Source organism: Syngnathus floridae, chromosome 12 (assembly GCF_059516105.1).
Source record: "Syngnathus floridae isolate MCC-2025c chromosome 12, RoL_Sflo_1.0, whole genome shotgun sequence".
NCBI classification, from domain to species: domain Eukaryota; kingdom Metazoa; phylum Chordata; class Actinopteri; order Syngnathiformes; family Syngnathidae; genus Syngnathus; species Syngnathus floridae.
In genome coordinates this window covers 2,641,334-2,650,779 of record NC_142424.1, presented here as the reverse complement: position 1 = coordinate 2,650,779, position 9,446 = coordinate 2,641,334, and the positions used below count along the sequence as shown (strand labels likewise).

The window sequence follows — 9,446 nt, the reverse complement described above, 5'->3', positions numbered from 1 at the left end:
ACCTGCGCTTAACGAGGGTCACTTGGAAAACATGTTGGAACGCGGCCCAGAGGACTAGAGCTTGACACCTGTGACCTTTGACCATGATAATTCCCTAATAAAGTGGCCTGTTATTAGGTACACTTGAAAATGGTGGTGTACCTAATGGAGTGTCCGTGTGATTACCTCGTTAAGTGCACCTGCGGGAAAAGTTTTAGCTCCTGCGGAACGTGAAAGTGACCAAAAACTTTTCACGCAGGTGCGCTTAACGAGGGTCACTTGGAAAACATGTTGGAACGCGGCCCAGAGGACTAGAGCTTGACACCTGTGACCTTTGACCGTGATATTTCCCTAATAAAGTTGCCTGTTATTAGGTACACTTGAAAATGGCGGTGTACCTAATGGAGTGTCCGTGTGAGTCCCTCGTTAAGTGCAGGTGCGTGAAAACTTTTAGCTCCTTTTGAACGTGAAAGAAGCTAAAACTTTTCACGCACCTGCGCTTAACGAGGGTCACTTGGAAAACATGTTGGAACGCGGCCCAGAGGACTAGAGCTTGACACCTGTGACCTTTGACCATGATATTTCCCTAATAAAGTGGCCTGTTATTAGGTACACTTGAAAATGGCGGTGTACCTAATGAAGTGTCCGTATGATTCCCTCGTTAAGTGCACCTGCGGGAAAAGTTTTAGCTCCTGCTGAATGTAAAAGTAGCTAAAACTTTTCACGCAGGTGCGCTTAACGAGGGTCACTTGGAAAACATGTTGGAACGCGGCCCCGAGGACTAGAGCTTCACACCTTTGACGTTTGACCATAATATTTCCCTAATAAAGTGGCCTGTCATTAGGTACACTTGAAAATGGCGGTGTACCTAATGGAGTGTCCGTGTGATTACCTCGTTAAGTGCACCTGCGGGAAAAGTTTTAGCTCCTGCTGAACGTGAAAGAAGCTAAAACTTTTCACGCAGGTGCGCTTAACGAGGGTCACTTGGAAAACATATTGGAACGCGGCCCCTCGAGGACTGGAGGTGGACACCCCTGGTTTAAGTGAAACGTGCCCCACCCGCCCTCACCCCCACTTTCTGATTGGCTGTCTGATCTGTGATGTCACACGGACACTCAATTAGGTACACCGCCATTTTCAAGTGTACCTAATAACAGGCCACTTTATTAGGGAAATATCATGGTCAAAGCTTAACTGAAAGTGAAAAGTGCCACACCCGCCCTCACCCCCACTTTCTGATTGGCTGTTTGATCTGTGACGTCACTTGGACACTCCATTAGGTACACCACCATTTTCAGGTGTACCTAATAACTTTATGCATTTTTTGTACGTGTCAAGAATGTGTATTTGACTACTTGCTTTTTATTGTATGGGACACCAACACATATTACACGAAGTAAAACACTTTTTTTTATTTTCATGCCCCAAAAAATAAAAACAAGGAATAAAACACCAGACAAGCTTTAACAGGTTTTAATGTTTATTAAAATAATAACAATAATAATAATAATAAAAGTACATTTCAAACCAGCAATCCAATGTGAAATTGCAGTAGATATATTGGATAACAATATTTCGGCGTGTATATGCATACACGTTATTTAAAAACGACTATAAGTGTTATAAAATCAAGATTACCCAAAGAGAAGCATAATCTCCCCCTTGTTGCATAACGACGCATCCTTTCATGCAATAAAGTTAGCTGTTAGCTTGGAGAAAACGCGCATAAAAGAAGTGGTTCTTTCCTTGCAAATCGTAAATCGACATTCTGGCTTACATAGTTCACTATCCGTTGATGCACGGGGAGGAAGGCAGTTGACCCATTGATTCGTTCCCTCACTGATCCGTTCTCGCGATGAACTGGAAATGCGTTCGTGAACTGTAAGTACGTCATTTTCTTCTTCGTTTAGTTTGACGGTGAGGTGGCACCAGCTTCAATGGGCATTACCGACACCTACTGGTTGAAGTCATATGAACTGAAAAAGAACGAATCACTTCAGGAAGTGATTCGGTCATTCTCGTTCACTGATAAGATTCGTTCTTTTGAACGCATTGTTCACTCACGAGCCAACACTAATTATTTGTCTTCACTTTCAGTTTTATTGGCATCTAAAAACTAGTCGTGATTATGTAAGTCATGGTGCAAACTCCAAGTGTTGCTTATGAGAACATGTTTCTTTTTTATCCTTTCAAATTTGCAGGCTACTCCGCCATCTGACATTTGGCTCAGTAGATAAAGAAGCCTTGGCATTTCTCGAAGGTATTTTGGTGTATCAAAGGGCCTCATTTCCCTTAATCCAGGACACCACAACCTTGTGACAGGCGTTTTTTTTTTGTTTTGTTTTTAACCAAGCAACCTTTGGTACAATGACTAATATGCCAGAGGGAATGCCAAAGGGAACTGGACCAAATGTGCGTATATTTTTGATTCCTTTTTTAAAATACTTTTGCCTGTACCATGTACATGTTAGAAAAACTACAAACATGGATGGTCATTTTTTTTTGCATCATTTCTATCCTAGTCACGATACTAACATCTGCTGTAGTCTTTTACTGTACTCTAAGCTAAAATGCTAATGTAGCGTCTAGTAGATCATCGTGGAAAAAACATTAACATGTTACAGAGGTGCCTTTTCTTTCCACATCTAAGCTCAGGTTGACATGAGGAACCAATTACTTCCAAGTGCTCGTCTCCCCCCCCCCCCCCCCCCCCTCTTCCTCACATCTCGTCTTCTCTCTCCTGGGCCAGTAGCGCTATCCTCTATACCACTTTTTATTCCTCCATTTTTCTCCCTTTCCCGTGCATCACGCAGGCACCACCACTCTTTATCCAACCCTCCTTTTCCTTCCTGTCTCTATATCCCCTCGCTCTTTTCTCACCCCACCCTTTCCTGCCAAACGTACCTTACTTTTTTTAAAAAACCTGTTGACTCATTCCTCTTCACTCCATACCTCCCGCCCTTCCACTGATCTTTCTGCACCGGCTTTCAAGTCTTTTTCCACTCCCCATTTTTTGTTCCCTCCGACCCAGCTTTTGCCGGGTTCCCACAACTCCCTTTACCTCGTCTTCAAGCTTACTGTGCATAATGTAAAAAAACCCACAGAGATAATGTTGTACTGTGAGTGAAAAATTACACCTTGACCTGTCACCGGGGAGACATTCAGCACATTCTTGTCTGCTCGGCAGATTCTTTGTTAGAGAAATGGAGTACTTGGTGTTCATGAAAAATACTTGTAGTGATCTGTCTTCCTCTCCACTTTTTTCCCAGCAGACAAATCCATTCAGTTTACTCAAGTGTCGATCAAATATAGTAAGTACTTACGTCTCTGAAGTGCATGCCTTGACTTCCCTATGTAATATGTGTGTTAATCAACAACTCACTGACTTCGAACTTCACACATTGGTCGGATGAAGGCTTGTTTCTCGAAAGAGGTGTTAAAGTGGAAGTGAAAGAACTCTGCAAAAAATGTATTATCTTGAACATTCACACACATTTGGTTTTGTCCTTCCAACCGCAGCAACTAGGAACTACTTTCAGAAGAAGATGATGGTGTCCTCTCTCCCTCTCTTGTGCTGACTTCGGCAATATGATGACGTGCACATCACATTTGTGTATTACTTGTAAATGTACACACCTGATTATGTGAGAAGAGGTCAAGAAATGTATGTCTGTTCTTACAGGCACACACAGTCTGCACCAAAACAGGGAGACATTCTTGGATGAAAAGCTATTTGTTTTACTAGCTGAGGGGAGGATGTGGATCGACCACCCGTTGTGATGCTGTGCTGACTGCTGTGCTTCTCAAGCAAAGAAAATCCGCGATGGACAGGGCTTAGGGGTAGGGAGAGGTAGGGTAGGTAATTCACTTACACACACACTCATTCATGCATTCATTCACATGCATGTATGTATTAAAGAATGTATGTATGTATTAATGAATGTATATATGTATTGATAATGTATCGATGTATGTAATGTATGTATGTATGTATGTTTGTATGTACGTATGTATGTACGTATGTATGTACGTATGTATGTATGTATGTATGTATGTATGTATGTATGTATGTATGTATGTATGTATGTATGTATGTATGTATGTATGTATGTATGTATGTATGTATGTATGTATGTATGTATGTATGTATGTATGTATGTATGTATGTATGTATGTATGTATGTACGTATGTACGTATGTATGTACGTATGTATGTATGCATGCATGCATGTATGTATGTATGTATGATGTATGAATGAATGTATTAATGAATGTCAGTATCTATGAATGTGTGTATGTATGTATGTATGTATGTATGTATTAATGAATGTCAAAATCTATGAATGTATGTATGCATGCATGTATGTATGTATGTATGTATGTATGTATGTATGTATGTATGTATGTATGTATGTATGTATGTATGTATGTATGTATGTATGTATGTATGTATGTATGTATGTATGTATGTATGTATGTATGTATGTATGTATGTATGTATGTTTGTATGTATGTTTGTACGTATGTTTGTACGTATGTTTGTACGTATGTATGTACGTATGTATGTACGTATGTACGTATGTATGTATGTATGTATGTATGTATGTATGTATGTATGTATGTATGTATGTATGTATGTATGTATGTATGTATGTATGTATGTATGTATGTATGTATGTATGTATGTATGTATGTATGTATGTATGTATGTATGTATGTATGTATGTATATTTATACGTATGTTTGTACGTATGTTTGTACGTATGTATGAATGAATGAATGTATTAATGAATGCATGTATGTATTAAAGTATGTATGTATGTATGTATGTATGTATGCATGCATGCATGACTGAATGTATGTATTAATGAATGCATGTATGAATAAATGAATGCATGTATGAATGAATGAATGCATGTATGAATGAATGAATGAATACATGTATGTTTTAATAAATGCATGTATGTATTAATGAATGTATGTATGTATTAATGAATGTATGTATGTATTGAATGTATGTGTGTATGAATGAATGAATGAATGAATGCATTTATGTTTTAATGAATGCATGTGTTATGTATGAATGTATGAATGAATGCATGCATGTATTAATGAATGTATGTGTTATGTATGAATGAATGTATGTGTGTTATGTATGAATGAATGAATGAATGCATGAATGCATTTATGTTTTAATGAATGCATGTGTTATGTATGAATGTATGAATGAATGCATGTATGTATTAATGAATGTATGTGTTATGTATGAATGAATGTATGTGTGTTATGTATGAATGAATGAATGAATGCATGAATGCATTTATGTTTTAATGAATGCATGTGTTATGTATGAATGTATGAATGAATGCATGTATGTATTAATGAATGTATGTGTTATGTATGAATGAATGTATGTGTGTTATGTATGAATGAATGAATGAATGCATGAATGCATTTATGTTTTAATGAATGCATGTGTTATATATGAATGTATGAATGAATGCATGTATGTATTAATGAATGTATGTGTTATGTATGAATGAATGTATGTGTGTTATGTATGACTGAATGAATGAATGAATGAATGAATGAATGAATGCATGTATGAATGAATGCATGTATGAATGAATGAATGAATGAATGAATGAATGAATGAATGAATGAATGAATGAATGAATGAACGAATGAATGAATGAATGAACAAATGAATGAATGAATGCATTTATGTTTTAATGAATGCATGTGTTATGTATGAATGAATGCATGTATGTATTAATGAATGTATGCGTTATGTATGAATGAAGTGTGTGTTATGTATGAATGAATGAATGCATGTATGTATTTATGAATGTAAGTATGTGTTGAATGTATGTGTGGTATGTATGAATGAATGAATGAATGCATGTATGAATTAATGAATGCATGTAGGAATGAATGAATGAATGAATGCATTTATGTTTTAATGAATGCATGTGTTATGTATGAATGTATGAATGAATGCATGTATGTAATAATGAATGTATGTGTTATGTATTAATGAATGTATGTGTGTTATGTATGAATGAATGAATTAATGAATGTATGTATTAATGAATGTAAGTATGTAATGAATGTATGTGTGGTATGTATGAATGAATGAATGCATGTATGAATGAATGAATGAATGAATGAATGAATGTATTTATGTTTTAATGAATGCATGTGTTATGTATGAATGTATGAATGAATGCATGTATGTATTAATGAATGTATGTGTGTTATGTATGAATGAATGTATGTGTGTTGTGTATGAATGAATGAATGCATGTATGCATTAATGAATGTAAGTATGTATTCAATGTATGTGTGTTATGTATGAATGAATGAATGCATGTATGAATGAATGAATGAATGAATGTATGTATGAATGTATGTTTGTATGTATGTTTGTACGTATGTTTGTACGTATGTTTGTATGTATGTTTTTATGTATGTTTGTATGTACGTATGTTTGTACGCACCACCAGACTCGCCAACAGCTTCATTCTCCAGGCTGTTAGGACCCTGAACTCGCTACCACCTTCTGCGTAGAGTGCGGCACTGTTGCGCTATTTTCTGGAATGTCTGCTGTACGCTCACTTGCTCCTTTTTGCTCCTCTTATTTATTGTTGTGTTATATATTCATTATTTATTCAGCACGCTGTTGTTTACTTGTTTACTTGATTGTCTATTGTGGGCCATGTCTTGTCACCGTGGGATAGCGGGGAACGAAATTTCGGTTTCTTTGTGTGTCTTGGCATGTGGAGAAATTGATAATAAAGCTGACTTTGAATTTGACTTTGACTTTTGAAAATGTTTGTATGTATGTATGTATGTATGTATGTAAATGTATCTGTGTTATGTATATATTAATGAATGTATGTATGTATAAATGAATGTATGTGTTTTATGTATGTATGTATGTGTGTATGCATGCATGCATGCATTTATGTATGTATTAATGAATGCATGTATGTATTAATGAATGAATGTGCATTCATACATACATACATACATACATACATACATAACACACATACATACATACATACATACATACATACATACATGCATACATACGTAACACACATACATTCATTAATACATACATGCATTCATTAATACATACATGCATTCATTAATAATTACATGCATTCATTAATACATACATACATACATACATACATGCATTCATTAATACATAGGGTTAGGGTTAGGGTTTGTGTTAGGCTTGCTCTCACTTTTGCTCTGCTTAGGGTTAGGCTTGCTCTTGCTGTGCTTAGGGTTAGGGTTAGGGTTTGTGTTAGGCTTGCTCTCGCTTTTGCTGTGCTGAGGCTTAGGGTTAGGCTTGCTCTTGCTGTGCTTAGGGTTAGGGTTAGGGTTTGTGTCAGGCTTGCTCTCGCTTTTGCTGTGCTGAGACTTAGGGTTAGGCTTGCTCTTGCTGTGTTTAGGGTTAGGGTTAGGGTTTGTGTCAGGCTTGCTCTCGCTTTTGCTGTGCTTAGGCTTAGGGTTAGGCTTGCTCTTGCTGTGCTTAGGGTTAGGGTTAGGGTTTAAGTCAGGCTTGCTCTCGCTTTTGCTGTGCTTAGGCTTAGGGTTAGGCTTGCTCTTTCTGTGCTTAGGGTTAGGGTTAGGGTTTGTGTCAGGCTTGCTCTCGCTTTTGCTGTGTTTAGGCTTGGGGTTAGGCTTGCTCTTGCTGTACTTAGGGTTAGGGTTAGGGTTTGTGTTAGGCTTGCTCTCGCTTTTGCTGTGCTGAGGGTTAGGGTTTGTGTCAGGCTTGCTCTCACTTTTGCTGTGCTTAGGCTTAGGGTTAGGCTTGCTCTTGCTGTGCTTAGGGTTAGGGTTAGGGTTTGTGTCAGGCTTGCTCTCGCTTTTGCTGTGCTTAGGCTTAGGGTTAGGCTTGCTCTTGCTGTGCCTAGGGTTAGGGTTAGGGTTTGTGTTAGGCTTGCTCTCGCTTTTGCTGTGCTTAGGCTTGGGGTTAGGCTTGCTCTTGCTGTGCTTAGGGTTAGGGTTAGGGTTTGTGTCAGGCTTGCTCTCGCTTTTGCTGTGCTGAGGCTTAGGGTTAGGCTTGCCCTTGCTGTGCTTAGGGTTAGGGTTTGTGTCAGGCTTGCTCTCGCTTTTGCTGTGCTTAGGCTTAGGGTTAGGCTTGCTCTTGCTGTGCTTAGGGTTAGGGTTAGGGTTTGTAATAGGCTTGCACTAGCTTTTGCTGTGCTTAGGGTTAGGCTTGCTCTTGCTGTGATTAGGGTTAGGGTTAGGGTTTGTGTCAGGCTTGCTCTCACTTTTACTGTGCTTAGGCTTAGGGTTTGGCTTGCTCTTGCTGTGCTTAGGGTTAGGGTTAGGGTTTGTGTCAGGCTTGCTCTCGCTTTTGCTGTGCTTAGGCTTAGGGTTAGGCTTGCCCTTGCTGTGCTTAGGGTTAGGGTTAGGGTTTGTGTCAGGCTTGCTCTCGCTTTTGCTGTGCTTAGGCTTAGGGTTAGGCTTGCTCTTGCTGTGCTTAGGGTTAGGGTTAGGGTTTGTGTTAGGCTTGCACTAGCTTTTGCTGTGCTTAGGGTTAGGCTTGCTCTTGCTGTGATTAGGGTTAGGGTTAGGGTTTGTGTCAGGCTTGCTCTCGCTTTTGCTGTGCTTAGGCTTAGGGTTAGGCTTCCTCTTGCTGTGCTTAGGGTTAGGGTTAGGGTTTGTGTCAGGCTTGCTCTCGCTTTTGCTGTGCTTAGGCTTAGGGTTAGGCTTGCTCTTGCTGTGCCTAGGGTTAGGGTTAGGGTTTGTGTTAGGCTTGCTCTCGCTTTTGCTGTGCTTAGGCTTGGGGTTAGGCTTGCTCTTGCTGTGCTTAGGGTTAGGGTTAGGGTTTGTGTCAGGCTTGCTCTCGCTTTTGCTGTGCTTAGGCTTGGGGTTAGGCTTGCTCTTGCTGTGCCTAGGGTTAGGGTTAGGGTTTGTGTCAGGCTTGCTCTCGCTTTTGCTGTGCTTAGGCTTAGGGTTAGGCTTGCTCTTGCTGTGCTTAGGGTTAGGGTTAGGGTTTGTGTCAGGCTTGCTCTCGCTTTTGCTGTGTTTAGGGTTAGGCTTGCTCTTGCTGTGATTAGGGTTAGGGTTAGGGTTTGTGTCAGGCTTGCTCTCGCTTTTGCTGTGCTTAGGCTTAGGGTTAGGCTTGCTCTTGCTGTGCTTAGGGTTAGGGTTAGGGTTTGTGTCAGGCTTGCTCTCGCTTTTGCTGTGCTTAGGCTTAGGGTTAGGCTTGCCCTTGCTGTGCTTAGGGTTAGGGTTAGGGTTTGTGTCAGGCTTGCTCTCGCTTTTGCTGTGCTTAGGCTTAGGGTTAGGCTTGCTCTTGCTGTGCTTAGGGTTAGGGTTAGGGTTTGTGTTAGGCTTGCACTAGCTTTTGCTGTGCTTAGGGTTAGGCTTGCTCTTGCTGTGATTAGGGTTAGGGTTTGTGTCAGGCTTGCTCTCGCTTTTGCTGTGCTTAGGCTTAG

The 9,446-nt window shown here is 39.6% G+C and overlaps 1 long non-coding RNA gene across 2 annotated transcripts; it reads left to right on the top strand.

The window, feature by feature from the left end:
- The first annotated feature begins 1,699 nt into the window (after positions 1-1,699).
- On the top strand, positions 1,700-3,834 carry LOC148389476 (uncharacterized). Of its 2 annotated transcripts, XR_015861795.1 has the most exons (5): positions 1,700-1,860; positions 2,181-2,239; positions 2,333-2,391; positions 3,252-3,290; positions 3,662-3,834. It is a non-coding gene; the product is annotated as an uncharacterized LOC148389476 (long non-coding RNA). The 2 variants fall into 2 exon arrangements; XR_015861794.1 differs by having other exon boundaries at positions 3,252-3,834.
- Positions 3,835-9,446: the final 5,612 nt, after the last annotated feature.